Here is a 15,447-nt window from a genome sequence, read left to right as displayed (position 1 = left end):
GAGGGGAGGGGCCGGGAGCGGGACCCGCGGGGACCCATTAGCGGCGGGGAGGGACCGCCCGGTGCCCGCGGCCTCCCCCGGCAGAGCGGGAGCGCTGGCCGCCGCCGGGGCGGAGCGGGAGGGCAGGGGAGGGGGTGCCGGGGCCTCCCCTGCAATTTTTGTTTTTTGTTTCCCCGCCCCCCTCCCAATCTCGCCCCCTTCCCGGACCTCGAGAGGTGAGAAGGGCGGTCGGGGCTCGGCAGCGAGAGGAGGGGGTCGGGGCTGCCGGGAGGGGGAGGAGAAAGCGAGGAGGAGGGCGAGGGCCAGCGAGGGGCGGGCTCCCGCTCGCCTGCCGGCTGTGGAGAGCGGCCGGCGGCAGCCGCCCTGAGGCGCGTCCCCGCGGGGCGGGGGGTGGGGAAGCGGCCCCCGGGCTGAGGGGGGGCCCCCGCCCCGCCGCCGTGGCGGCCCCACCGGGTGGGGGCCTGGGGGGCTCGGCCGGGGCAGGCGCTGGTGCCCGAGCGGCCGGGTGCGGGACGGGGAGCGGGGGGCGCCGGCGGAGGCGGGGCGGGGGTCTGTGTCCCGCTGGGCCGGCAGCCCCCGCGGCTGCCTCGGTCCAAAGCGTTCGGAGCGTAGACCCGCTAAAAGTGCACTTAACACCCTGGGCTGTCAGGTATTTGCCCATTTGTCTGTCGCCTAGCCTTCACGATCATAGTATGAAATAGTGAAAGACTAATTTTTTTAAAATTTTTGCTGAGACTGGTCGAACAGCATAGAGCAGCGACTACCAGATCACTAAAACAGGGAGTGGTGTTATTACGCGGGGAGAAAAAAAAAAAAGAAAAAAAAAAGAAAAAAAAGCGTCGAACATCAAACAAACAACTGCTGTTTATACATATTATTGGTTCATGTTTTTCCTTAAAGCCTTTTTGTGGCTTTGGGCTTTGAACTCGGTGTGGGAGCAGTGGTGTGGCTCAGCAGACCAGCTGAAGTCAAGCCAGCCCTGGCTCCCATCGGTGTGCTAGCAGTAATGTCACTTTTTATCTGGTAAGGTCAGAACAGTAAACACGGAGGGCTTGGGTTTGTTTCTTCTACTTAAAAGTTAATTAAGAAATTGTATCAGCTCAAGTCCAAATACAGCCTTATTTTCATGCAAAAATACTGCTCAAGTTGTCGCACTAGCATGAAGAGGAACAAAAATTGGAACTCGTGGTTATGCCATTGTAGCTTTTGCGTCTAAACAAACTATATTGTGGGGGTGGATCCTCTTTAAAAATGGATCACAAAATGCATTTTCATGAGTGGTTAGTTAATTTTGCCAAAAACAATGTCTGATCATTTCTCATGATGGTATTTTTGCATAAGAATTTCCAGATACGTATGTGGATAAATATTAAAAAAAAAAAAAAAAAGAGCCTTGTTCTTGAGTTTCATAGGTGCATTCCTGATAGAGGAGATTGTGTTCCCATCTTACGTTCATTCTGTTTTCCACTTGCTGGGCTCATGCTCACGAGCATAGAGCAGGATAGAACCAAAATAATCATGACATCCCTAACCTGAGTCTGATAGTGTTTTCCTCTGCCATGCATCAGCTTCATTGAACTGTCCCTCAAGTATGTCCTCTGGATGGGCAGGTCCACCATGAAAGCTAGCATGCTTACTCCATGGCAGTAGATTTTAACATACTGTGTATCCCAGAAATGCGATGACTGCAAATTTGAAATAGAAAAGAGTTTGAGTGAAGGTGAAACAACCTTCTATTAGACAATTATAGGCAAACAGTAATTGCAGACTGTTGGTAACAATGACAATTCGTACTGATGAATTTGTTCCAACGTTCTGGACTTTCGTATCACTAGTGCTTTTAAAAAGATTGTTCTTTGGCTGTGTTGATATCCTGTGTTTTTGTTGATGCTATTCAGTGTTTTGTGATGTGGTAAAGAAGTTTGCCTAATTGGATGTAATGTGTCCCAATAATGAAAGTTTCTATAGCTCTTAAGAAATTACAATGTGATTTTACATTTCCCTTTCAAAACTCTTATAATGGGAAAGTTTACCTTCTCCCCTGTCATTTAAATTGCTTTTTATTATAGCAATCTTACCAAGTAGAAGAATGCATTAATTACAAACCTGACCATCCACCATTTGTTTTTTTTCACAAGAACAAAAGCTTTCATTCAAAATTCCCAACAAAGCAACTGTTGACCGTAAATACATGTATTAATTGGCTGCATGACCTTAAAAACCAATCATATAGGAGAGATGAGGTCATGTGCTCCAGATGCAAGGATGAGGTGATATTACTATTCAGACAGCTAGAAGGCTCTTGCAGCTAGCGAAAAAAGATCAGACCATGAGAAGTCAAGTATTAGCTATCACACTATGCATGCAGGTGTTCTATGGGGCTATGTTGTCTTTCAATTTAAAGTGCATATAGTCAGTTTGTTTGGTGCTGAGCCAAAAGTAGACATGTACTATTTCAGCAAGCTAGGATTTTTGAGTACAGGACTTACATTGGCTGGAAACTTTCTACTGGCCTGTAGATAGGAAAAGATTGAGAGTCACTGTAATAGTAGGTGTGACTTTTTATATAAATGTCTGGTTTATTGAAGCATGTGTAGTGGTACTTGGCTTTATTCACCAATACAATGTAACTTTTTGGCAACAGTGTTCAGTTTAAGGGCTTCATGTGGTAGCACAAATCTTCACTGTTCTTCCCTTCATGGAATTACAGCTAGTTGAAGGTAGGGGTGAAAATGCACTGAGGTTATTTTTTTTTTTTACAGAAAAAACCCCCACCATACTGTCTTGTAACCCAGTGTTCCTTGAGAGTTTAGGTCAGGGGTCCTCAAACTACAGCCTGCAGGCCGAATACCGCCCCCCAAGGTCCTCAGTCCGACCCCCGGTATTTACAGAACACCCCTGACACCCCCACCCGCCCCCCCAGCCCCTCGGGGGTTGCGGGGGAAACGAAGCAGCCGCAGCTGCCTGCCTGCCACTTCATCTGCGCACCGGCCCCCTGGTTAAAAGTTTGAGGACCCCTGGTTTAGGTATTCAAATTTCATATTAATTTTCCCTTTTTCTTTGGAGTCTTTGTTGATGTGTAAGTAACTTGAAGTTGTGGAAGAAGCTAAGGTGACAGTTGTGGTGACATGCTTTTGTCGCTGCCTTCTCAGAAAGCTTAGGAATCACAAGGCAAATGGGAGGAAGTTCTATCTGAATAGAGTAGGCAACCTGATTTCATTTTGGGTTTTTTTCCCTTCAATGGCTGGTTCTTGTTTGTTAGCACTGTTGTTTTTGTGCCTCCAGGTTTTTACCTGCTACCTCAAATTTTTGGAAAGAGGAAGACAAATGGAGTTACATGATTCTTTGAACACTTAAGAGTTCATTCTGGTGTTACAGGTAATTATTGTATTTTCTCAATTTTAACATTAAGTTATGCTACAAGGAACACGGTTTTAGCTCACAAAGGTACTAGGTCTTCCTTACACCTGAAATTTAATCGTTTGTCTGTTACACATTGTGTGAAGGCTTCCTTCCCGGTAAGTGTACACAAGCAGAAATTGACTTTGCTTTTCTGGACTTCACTCCTAGTGTTTGGAACATTTTTATGCGATTTCATCACTTCTGCTCTTTATCAAAGCATGCTTTATAGAAGACTGTCAGTGTTACTATAAAGTTCAGTTTTAATCTTTTCAAAATGCATGAGAAACCTCTGACTTTGAATCTTTTAATCATTATAGGAAAAACAGGAAAAGCTGATGCTGAATCTGTAAGAGAAAATACTTCTTTAGAGAAATGCTTATGAATAGAGGCCCGTCAACTGCACAGTCAAATCTCATTACTCCAATAATACTGGCTGGTTTTCACTTTCCTTTTTTTTTTAGCAGGAAAGCAGTAAGAATGTTCTAAGCTAAAGTAATTTTCAAAGGGAATAGCTTTGACATTTGCACAAAGCAAAGGAATAAAAGAATGTTGAAAACATGAATACATGCAAGAATCTAGCTTTATCTGAGCTCTCTGTAAAGTAAAATACTGCTGAAAAAATAGTGGTGAGTTAGAAAAGTAGTCCAGTTAATTTAGGAATACTAGCTTTTACTAAAATGAAAAAATTGGCTTTCATGACTGTGAGATCCCTCTGCTTTGGGAATGTTGATAAAGAAACATACTCCTTTATTGTCTAAGATTTACTCATATCATGATGCAAATACAGAAGAAGAGAGACTGTCTTTCTCACTCTTCATGTCATCTGTCACATCACTGGCAATTTACCATATATAAATAATGTTTTTAATAGTAGGTGCTTTAATTTGTTCTGTTGTGTATTTTTCTGCTTCTCGATAAACTTTTTGGCACAGTATATTATATAATTAATTATATTTTTGGGGCGGGGGTTGGGTCTGTAACCTTTGACTAGCTTTCCAGGAACAACAAGTTTAAAGGAATGTTGCAGTTCTATGTGATGGAATAACAGAAAGTCTATTTCAAATAAATTTAGCCCAGTGATAGCTGAGCACCAGCTGCAGCGCCCTTTGTGGCTGTTTGCTGTGTGACAGTGCTAGCCTAGAAGAATGCAACTCTTGAGACATATTTTTTATTAAGAGTGATGACACAGTACTTGAGAATTCTGGGTATAGTAATTACAAGGTTTTGCTTTGGGCTTTTTTGTGCATGGCCATCACATTAATGAGTTGGGAATCATGAGTTTGATAAGTTTAGAGTTTGAGACCATTGCTATCCTCTCATTTATTTGTATTGGTTCTGTTAAACTGTTGGGAAAAATTGCAGTACTCATATTTTGTTTTATATAGATTAATTATACATTTATTTCATATTTCCAGTATTCACTTCTTCACCCATTGGTGCACCAAAAAAAGCTGATGTCTTTTTTAGTTAGTATACTGAGTGTTTGGGCTAAACGAAATTCATCCATATAAGCTTCTTATACTTAGAAACATGTATGAAAATACCACTTTAGTATTCCTGTTGCTCTGGTCTCAAAGAAGGAAATGCTTGCAAGACATCTTAAGGAGTTTGTTTCAAGTGTCTGGTTGCCACAGTGGGACAGACTTTGGCAAGTAATTGGCAGGTAGTCCCCTGGCACTAGCTATGGTAATCATCAGTACTAGCAATGGGAGAGTATTTGGTGTTGTATTAGTCTACTGCATGCTTTTCTTCAATGCAGGCTGATATAACATCAAAACAAGAACCTGTTTCTCACTCTGCATTGCTCTCAATAGTACCAAATATTTTAGTATTGCATAGCAGAATGATGCTTTTGGTACCTGATGCTGCGGACTTGGTGCCCAGATGGAGATTGGGAGGCATCTGGTTAAGTTTGATGTCTTCCTCTGTCTTTACTCAGGTTTGATAAATTCAAAACATAGGGTTATAAAGAATATGGCAATGAAAATCAAACAAGCATCATTCTTTCTTGAGGTGCCTTGAAATTCAGCTTTTTCTACAAAGATGCTGCCACTGTTTTATTTATCCTCTCCCTTGTCTGTTTAGAAGCCTTTCCTAGACAGCCTGTTAATCCAACAGCAGTGATAATCGGAAAATTATTATAGTCACGTATGTATGGCATCAAGCAATTGGGGAAACCAGTCCTTCTTGACTGCTTTATTTTCTGGGAAATAATAGGCTTTATTTAATTTGGGGCCATAAAGGATTGGTCTCTAGTCAGGCTCTTTTCCCTTTTCCTTTTTTTTCCTTTATCTTTCCTTCCTTGGTCAATCTATATCCTTGTTGGTATCTTCCACCATAGATGACATCAAAACTATTTTGAGCTTTAGAAATTATTAGAACTGCTGAAGATCCCCTGAAATTACTTTGAGATAAGACTTCTTGTTTTCACTATTTTGCAGTGGTTCAGAATGTGGTAGCTCCGGCTTAGAAAATAGCCAACCTCCTCTAGGTCATCAGAATTTTTAGACTTGGCCTGCACGTTTTTCTCTAGTGGTCATGAAAGTTAAAAAGAATTTTAAACAAATGCCAAAATGTACTCCAAAGAGAAGGAACTGAAAAGGTGGATCACTATGGGAGAAATCCTTATTCCTGTCTTACTGCAAGGTAGAATGATTAATTATCAAGCAGGGCTCCTGGTTAGTAATTATGTCTTACGGACTATGCTGGCATTTTTCCAGAGGACAAATTTCTGTACAGTTGAGGGAGATATTGATTTCAGTCTGTTCAGAGGAATACTTTGCCAATTAATTACCTCTTCTGGCAATTCCAAGTGCAACTGATGTTAAAAATGCTGATCTCTTCCGTAACAACAGGATATACTTTGAAGAAGAATTTTTCATTATTAACTTGGATTCTTCCTAGGGCATCCATCAGTTCTTCAGAATTAATGGAAGATTGTTCATAAAATTGTACAAGATGTATTTGTAAACCAGGGAAATTTAATGCAGAGCACTGGCTTAATCTCTTTGAAAATGTGTCTGAGATAGACTTGTCCTACTGCTTTAGCTGGTAACTCTTGTCAAAATAGTCAATGTACTTTGTATTGAGTCTAGTGAAAATAATTTAACTTAATTTAAAACTTAATAAGAATTTAACCAACTTGCTTAAAATTTGCAGTGCTTTCCAGTTCAAGAAATTGCCACTTAAATCCACATTCTGCTTTTTATTTTGGGTAAACTCTTATGGCTCTGTATTACACATTCAGTGGTGGTGTTGGTTCTTGAAAGAGTACATCAATTGTACTAGACATCTTTTTAGATATCAAACGTACAAGTGCTTTCCTGCTTACGGAATCAACCTTACCTTTTTAACTTTGAGAAATGTCCCCCCTTTACAGTTTCAAAAAGCTACAGCTTGCCCAAGTGTTTTGCATAATTACAGCTTTTTAAGCCTCTGAAAAAGTTTTTGAAAATGTAAGGTGCTTCTCCTGCTTATGCTTACTGGATTTTATATGAGGGAGAGGAGGAGCAGAATGTGTCTTACCTAGGAAGAATGAAATCCTAAGTAACTAACAAGAGTGTTGTGGATAACTTAATGTTTACAGACCTGTTTCTGACAGTCTTTCCTTAATTATTTCCTGTGGGTTGCAACTGAAGACTTCGTTAGATAGATAGGCTTTGTGTCTCCAGCAGTAAAGCAGTTCTCACCTTGGCCAAGCATTACACCAGTAGCATTGGAAAGGATGACATTAAATGAAAAATCAATTATTTTTGTGAAACATGATTATAATGATGTTATTATGAGGCCAGAACGGTGATTATTTCTTTCATCTCTCTTTGTTTTGTGGTTGTAGTATTCCATGTTAGGTTAAAAAGAAATCTCTCCCCTCCAATTTCAGTTCTGATTAGAATTTAAACCTGTAAGAAGAGAGGCTCTGAAGGAAACAGTTTCTTTACTAACTCATATCTGAGGTACAATTTTCTTCTGAAATGTTATATTAAGAGCGATTACCAGAAAAGAAGAGAAAAAAACCCCACCTCAATCTTTTGAAAAGCTAAACACAAAACATAAAAGAATAGTTCAACTTCGCAGTTTTAAGTTTTCAGTTGAGTGAAATGTTTCTATTTTTAAACTTTCTGCTGTATCTGCTTTCTACTAGTTTCCCTGAAACTTTTTTCTTTTTTAATCAATAGGCAAGATATTTTAAAAGCTGGACTTAGCTGGAGCAGAATGTATTTCCTGTTCTTCCTTCCGTGTTTCAGAGTGAGTGAGTGTGTGGTACTATGATCTGCTTATGATTTTGTAACCCTTTCATGCTTAGTGTTGCTTGTTAGTGACCATATTCTCAACCGGAGGAACTGTTTACAGACAGCATATTTTAATACTGGCTTTGAATAGGAAGATCTTCCAGCATATTGACCTACAAGCAATTTCACTTCCTAAGCACTTCCCTCCCCCCCCCAGCACTTTTGAATCCATTTTCTGTATATGTTGTTCGTAAAGGGGAAAGAGCAATGCAGGAAGAGAAAGGGAGAAAAGAAAAACCTGTGGTCAGGCCTTTATACCATCCTGCTCTCAAAAATTTATTTCGAAGTATGCTAGAGCTATCTTGCAATCATAGCTATTCAGAATCAAAAAAAGTAGAGAACCACATTATCTCAAATCTCTTTTAGGTTATCTTTTTAAATGCTGCTGTTTTTTCTGGTGTGCTCCATCTATTCCACCTCCTTTCCTTTTTGCAGTATGTTATGAAGCTGTAAGAGGAAATACTGATAACATTTTGATATGGGCTATAGAAGCATGATGATTATATCATCATCTGTCTAGTACAGATTTGAGTTGATTTGGGTAGAAACAGTACCATTCATTATAAAAACAAAAAAAGTGCACACCATTCCTATGCTTACTGTAGTCTCAGTTTCAAGCCAACAGAACTTGTTCAAAATCAAGCTAAAGTATACCTGTAGAACACATGAAATATTCACAGCACCTGGCCATGTTATGTTGTACATATTTGTCGTGTACAATGAGAGAAGAATCAAGTCCAGAGAGGTTTACTAACCTGAACTGTAAAGAATACAAACAGTAATATAGCTGAATTACCAAATTAATTAAATGTTTACAAGTAGTGTTTATGTGGTGAGGAGACACAGGAGCAGCTCACAGGAAGATGAGTTTTTTGTTAGTGGTTTTGGTGATTGGATTGTTTGCAAGCGAGTTTTTGTTACCAGAGCAGACATTTTATGTTGACTTTTGCACAAATAAGCTGTTAGCCTGACAGTTGCCTTGAGATAAGGAAAGCATTCTACATGGATTATTCATTATATCCATATGCATTTGTCTGGTAGATATTCTAAAATATATTCTAATATTCTAAAAATAAGTGCTTTTAAATACTAAATTATCACTTGGTCCTTGCCAAAGATGAAATCAAAGTTTAAATCTTGATCTTTTACATGCAGTAGGGTAAATGATACTTCGGATGTAAATGTAATCACAAACTTGTGCATTCAAACTGTAATTAAAGCATTAAGAAAGTAGAGCATTTAATGATGTTATTATAGCTCTGTAAGGTTTGGCAAGATCTTCACCAAGAACCATAGCATTTTAAACTTGGAAGTGTTTTCCAAGGAAATAAAAGTAATTAAAATTTATCTATGAGTTTATAAATATGTGGCAGATCAAGTGATAAGTAGTAGAACTTCACTCTTTTTGTACCTCCTCTCACTTCTTGATAGATGTTTTTTTCCATTAACAAATAAAAATTTAAATTGCACCTTTGCATAAGAAATTAACTGATGTTTTGACCAAAACCAATTGTACTTAAAACGGATCAAGTGATAGTTTCCGTAAGTATTCAGACATTATTGTTTGAAAACTTATGAGCTCAATGTATGAGAAATATCTTTTATAAATACTGAAAGCTAAATTAGGAATTCTTAGAACTTTGAGCTTATAGGGAGGTTAGATGGGCAAATGATTGCAGATCATCTAAATCTAATGAGATCTACGTGCGATAGTACAGCATGTTAGTTTTGTATTTCCCTTAAGGTTTAGCCAGAGTTCATATCAGAGGAAGAAAAAACACTTGGTAAGCAAATAATTTTTTTCTCAATTATGCCAGCTTCTGACAGTTTAGCAATCTGTGTTCAAGAGTTTTTCCCTTTTAGGAGCATGCTACTTCAGTAGTGGATCTCATGCCCCTGGGAGCGCCAACAGTCTGGGTTAGTATCCTGTGTTCTTCCTGGCAATTTATTTATATTGCTCTTGTCTTCTCACTCATGCAGAACAGGAAAGGTTTCAGGACCCAAAAACATGGGTCAGGCAGCTAAGATGGGGATCAGTGTGCCTCTTAGGATAGTTGAACTGTTAACTCTGCAAGTACTTTCATGATGTAAAGGTTTAATAGGTTGTCGATTTCTGTCATTGTTGCCTTCCTTTTCAAGGCCTTTTCAGTTTTACAGCTGTTGAAGACTAGGAGCTCGTAGTTGTGTGTGAACAATCAGATATTGTGATGATTTCTGTTCTGCTTTGTTCCTAAATCCTGGGCTTAGGTGGTACATAGCTACTCAAGCTAAGGCAGTTGTGCATACTCAGAAGCAAAAGGTAATGCAGCTTGCAAGTCTGTAAGTTCCCCAGATGAGTTGGTTTTATGTCTTTTGGTTTATTAGTTCTCCCTGAACATTTCTGTCTACTTGCCAATTTCAGTCAAGCTCTGTCAGAATGGAGTTCTTACTGTGTTCAAATTCCTGAAAGGCTTTGAAAATACGGGTAGGTAGGGAAGGCCAAGTAATACTACTTGACCTGCCTGCTGATGAGCCTGTCTGCTTCTGGGTCTGAATACGACAAAGGATTTGCTTATCCTGCCTGTCCTGGTACTTAGTAGGGAGGGATATGCATGCATGTGGGTGAGGGAGAACATGGGAGATGAAGCATGTAGGAGAACTGGAATGATTGTTAGAAGAGATTGTAAAATAAATACTAGTGGGGAACATGAGATTACTTCTGCATGAAACTGCAGAGACAGAATGGAGAGCTAAGAAACCAGTTTTCTGATTGTATTTAGGAATAAGTGGTGACCTGATACATAGTTTAATCTGAGATTTGATAGTATCCAAATACAGAATTAAAGGATATTTTTCCTTTAATATGCCTCAGATATATATTATTTTTAAGCAACATTGACCCAAGGCAGAGAAGTTTTGTTTTAGAGTGAAGGGGATAATTAAATGTACTGTGATTCAGTCTGCATGTGTTTTTCCTAATAATGCTTCTTTGAGCCAAATCACTGGTAAAAATCAATGGAAACCTTTAATTAACAACTCTTAATTTAATCATGTTGCTTTTACAACTTTGTGAAGCTTATTGTAACATGAAAAATGTATTGCCAAGATACGAAGTTGTAATTAAAGCCAGCAATACAGGACATTTTGTTGTGTGTTTCTAAACAAATATATGTATGATCCAATTTAAACGTTTCTGGGACTTTTGGTTATGAATACTGGTCTCTGATATTGATCTCATTTCAGTGCTTAATTTCAGATTTAGTTTCTGCTGTAAATGTCACTTGTTGTGGAGAAATAAGATGGAAGATTTAGGTTTTCTACTCTGCAAGATAATACTTTCTAGTAACGTATATTTGTCAGCTACTAGCGTGTCTATTTATAAACAGAATTTTTAGTAGTAATTGGTGATGAGTCACCTCACAAGTCCTTACTTGGAATATGAACAGTTACGCTCTTTTAAAATTCTTTAGTAGAATACCTATATTTGATAAGACATTGAGGTAATTTCTTTGTGTGGCATTTCTTGCATAGTCATTGCTTCATCTGTGTTCAGTGACCTGTATAAGGAGCAATCATTGCTGGCAAGCTGAATTGGAAGAATGCTTTTCTGTATTGTACTGTTAAAGTAAATCATACCTATTTAGAGTTGGCATAGAAAATCTTAATACCATATTGGAGGAGGGAGAACATGTGCACGTACAGTGTTCTTTAGATAATACCCTTAACAAAAATGCTTCTGAAGCATTTATTGAAAAAGGCATTTAATACTTTTGTTTGTATGTATAAAAGAAATATTTAATTTAGTGGGGGTATGAGAATAAACTGTAACTGAGAAACATTTCCATTCAGTAGCATGGAACTGATGCACAGAATTCCTCACCTCCTGTACATCTAGTTACCATGCTTTGCAGTCATCTTCTCTACTTGTAAGGATCATGACTGCAACATGGCAGTAGATCAAAATGTTTTTTATTTGTCTAGCCTTAGGCTTACCAAAATGGTTTATTTCTATCCAGCTGTTACTTTGAAGGCAGTGGTGGCGTAAAGGTACTTAATGGATGTGAGTGCACAAATAGAATTAGGGTGCTCATTTGATGGGTTATGTTGCTTTCATATTACTTGTATGATAAATGCAGATTGTTATTATTTAAAATAATTCTTTACTTGTCAGAGCAGCCATTCCTGTAAAGTCAGTTTAAGGAAGGGGCTTAAGTCCGTGGAATAAGTAGGTGATAGCTAGATACTTGAATTCCCTTTTGCCACCTTACAAACAGTTCAATATTTCATAGAATCACAGGGTGGTTGAGATTGGAAGAGACCTCTGGAGGTCATCTGGTCCAACTCCCCCTGCTCAAGCAGAGTCACCAAAAGCCAGGTTGCCCAGCACCACGTCCAGACAGCTTTTCAGTATCTCCACAACCTTCCTGGGCAGCCTATATTCAGTAGCCCTCACAATGAAGAAGTGTTTCCTTACATTTAGGCGGAACCTCTTGCGTTTTGGTTGTTACCTGTTGCCTCTGTTGTCCTGTCGCTGAACCGTCCTAAAAAGAGTCTGGCTCTATCTTGTTTGCACCGTCCCTTCGGTTATTTGTGGATATTGACAAGACCTCTCTGAGTCTTCTCTAGGTTAAACAGTCCCAGCTCACTCAGACTTCCCTCATACGAGAGATGCTCCAAGTTGTTAGTCATCTTTGGCCCTTTGCTGACGCTCCCCAGTATGTCCCTTTCTCTCGTACTGAGGAGCCCAGAACTGGACACAGCAATCTAGCTGTGATCTCAGCAATGCTGGGTAGAGGGGAAGGATCACATCCTTCAACTTGCTGGCAACTCTCTTAATGCAGCCCAGGGTACCATTAGACGCCTTTTTTGCAAGGGCAGATTGGTGGCTTTTGTTCAGCTTGGCAACTTCCAAGAGACTCTTTCTCTGCAAAGTTCTTTTCCAGCTGGGTGGCCCCCAGCATACACTGGTTCATGGGATTGTTCTTCCCTGGTGCAGAGTTTTGCACCTTCCTTTGCTGAACTTCATGAAATTTTTCCTTTTGTCACCTACGTACCATGAAAGTCCTTGATGTTGCCTTTGACATCCCTTGTGAGATTCAGCTCCAGGTGGGCATACAGTGGTAGAATTCTTTATATAGCAGGGATTTTTATGAGAAGTTCTGTTTGACATCTGTGATGTTATGCACAACTGGATTCCTAAAATGTAAGCATATGTCTTTGTGTAATGTGGTATTGACTCTTAAAACTAAATAAAAGTTCTGTTTTTCATATTGAGACATTAATGTGGTTCTCATAAACATTAATTTGATACTTACAAATATTGATATGATTCCTAGAAGCATTCTGCCTTTTAGTGTGGTGATTGTTGGTTTTATACTTTGATCATTTGTCTTGCCTTTCTGTGAACCGTGTATTCTGCAACAGTGTTCTTGAGTTGCAGTGATCAGTTGCACACAAGGAATTTCAGATGAGGTCACACCATTTGTTTTATAAATATGTATAAAAAATTATATCCTCATATATTATCCCTCATGCAGCTGAAAGTCTGTGGGGGAATGTTAACTGAAGTTTCTAATTAAACAGAGGTCTTCATTGAGAGAGAAATAATTAATCTCTTGTGTCTTTAGGTGTTAAATCATTCATTTAAAAAGGTCTAACTTTAAAGACTTTGCTTCAGTAGCTGTGGCATTGCATAGCTTGACATTTAAATACGGTGTAAACTTTTCACCTATGGACCTCTATGTATTTCTCTTAAAAGTTTGTGTGGTCTGGCATGGAGCACTGTCTTGTGTTACCTAATCACTTGCAAATCTGCTTCTTCACTGTTCTTTTATTGTGTCATAATCTGGTAGTATGGGGCCTGATGTAGAACTGTGAATACCTGTAATTTTTTACCAAATATCCGCTCTGCTGTTGACAGTGTTGGTAGTGTTGTTCTTTACCCATTTTCCTGTGGGGTTTTGAGAAGAAATGAATTACTTGTGGTGAAATAAAGCTGCTGCTGTCTTGGAAAAATGTGAAAATATCTTCTTCAGTTTGCCTGCAAATATGCCTACAGAGGTGACCTGGGCTATGTTTATCTTATCTTGATAAAAGGAAACTATGTCCATGTCGTTTTGTTTGGATTTGCCACTGTCCTTCAGTCTGTGGTATATGGTCTTTTGTAGCTTTATTGGGCTATACCTTTCTAAACTAGGTCTAAAGAAAGGCTTTACTTTTGGCAGGAGTTCTTCAAATATCTGCAGACCAGTGTTTTTGTTACCACTCTTCCTTAACAGTGGCATTCCTAGAGGAGGTGATTTGTGCTGGAGTATTACTGTCTCTAGATTGATGACTTTACTTTGTTTTCATTAGAATTGGCAGTACTGGTGTCCCTGGAGTGTATGAACTGGGAACCTTTTGCTTGTCTTAATCTCCACTTGTGTGGCTACTTGAGCCTTTTGGTACAGAAAACTGATTTTGTGATTTGGGGGTTAGTCTTTTACAATATTGTCCATTTTGTATTATAAATGAGTTTTAACTAAAAAATGACAGCTGACCTGATGGACTTGGAGTGCAAACCCTTTAGGGGGTGAATAAGCTTCAGGTGACTTACTGTGCTGTTTGCTCAGGAGTAGCTCTGCATTTCAGTTTTACGTAGATGGTACAGTTCCTGATAGTACTTGGGTATTACTTGGATAGACAGAAATCAATGTTAATGTTTTGATGCTAAAGAAATGTAAATATCTTGGATCACAACTGTTGTTCTGTGTGAACCAGTATGATGCTTGAGCTAAAAAACCAGGATCTGACAGTATAGTCTTCTATTACATATGGAAATTTTCTCCCTTCCCCTCTGCCCCCTTTATCTGAATAAAATAAACAGCAAACCAGGCTGTTGCTGTATACTGGTCTTTTCATGCAACTGTTACACTGAGTTTTCTAAAGTCAGTGTTTTTAAACATACGGCTTGCAACTCTCAAGGGAAATGTGCAATGCAAAGTGGCAGAAAGTTGCGGTGTAGTGCCAGTAATTTGGCTGCAGCTCATTTCTGCCAGTCAGAACAATGAATTCAAGTACATACAGTCAGCATCTGTGGGGTGTTTTCCTCTTTTTTTCTCCTGGATGAACTATGCTGTTGCTTGCTGTAAGGGACTTTTCACATAACAATAAACCACAGAAATGTTTGCCCTTATAAAAAAACTTTTGGATAGGAAGTGATTATTGTTTTATAGAATCACAGAGCATGAACATATGTATCTTCCTGAAGTCCTTGTTGAGCTATTTCTGTAATTTTGGGGCTGGAACACAGGAATGGCGAAGAAAAAAGAAAGTAAACAAGTAAACATCTAACATCTCTTTTAACATGAGCATAGTTAGAAGGAGAGTTTGGGATTTGTCTGTAGCAGTTTTCTTTGAACGGTAATTTTAATGCCTCAAATTAATATTTTAAAGTTTAATAATTCCTTCTTAAAAAGTGTTAAATTTTGTATGCCTTTTAATGCTCTAAGTATGCATTTGATTGATGAACATTGCAGTCAGCGAACCTTTCTTATGCTTTAGAATAAATATCTAGGATCACTAAACATTGGCAATAATGTATTACTTTATCACATTTTAATGAGTCTGTGTCTAAAATATGTCTTTTTATATTTAATGTTTTTATTAAGCAGTGTTTTTTACAAGAGACAAACAACTCTTGCAGTCAGAACGAAGACTTTATCTAATTATTTTGACATTTTCATTCTTAATTGGCACTTTAAAGGATCATTAGTATCTTCCAAGGACTAGCTGAGAG

At 38.8% G+C, this 15,447-nt stretch overlaps 1 protein-coding gene across 3 annotated transcripts in view; it reads left to right on the top strand.

Annotated features, from left to right (window-relative positions):
- Positions 1-15,447, top strand: part of KLHL5 (kelch like family member 5) — a 62,318-nt gene continuing 46,871 nt past the window's right edge. For 2 of the 3 annotated variants that reach the window (XM_040587360.1, XM_040587372.1), the window contains exons 1-2: positions 1-215; positions 3,286-3,378. The gene's annotated coding sequence lies outside the window, so the exon portion shown is untranslated. Of the gene's footprint in view, positions 216-3,285; positions 3,379-7,577; positions 7,648-15,447 lie in introns of all 3 variants that reach the window. The other variant, XM_040587380.1, reaches the window with a different exon arrangement.

This window comes from Falco naumanni, chromosome 1, assembly GCF_017639655.2.
Source record: "Falco naumanni isolate bFalNau1 chromosome 1, bFalNau1.pat, whole genome shotgun sequence".
Taxonomy (NCBI): Eukaryota; Metazoa; Chordata; class Aves; order Falconiformes; family Falconidae; genus Falco; species Falco naumanni.
This window is presented reverse-complemented; position numbering and strand designations above follow the sequence as displayed.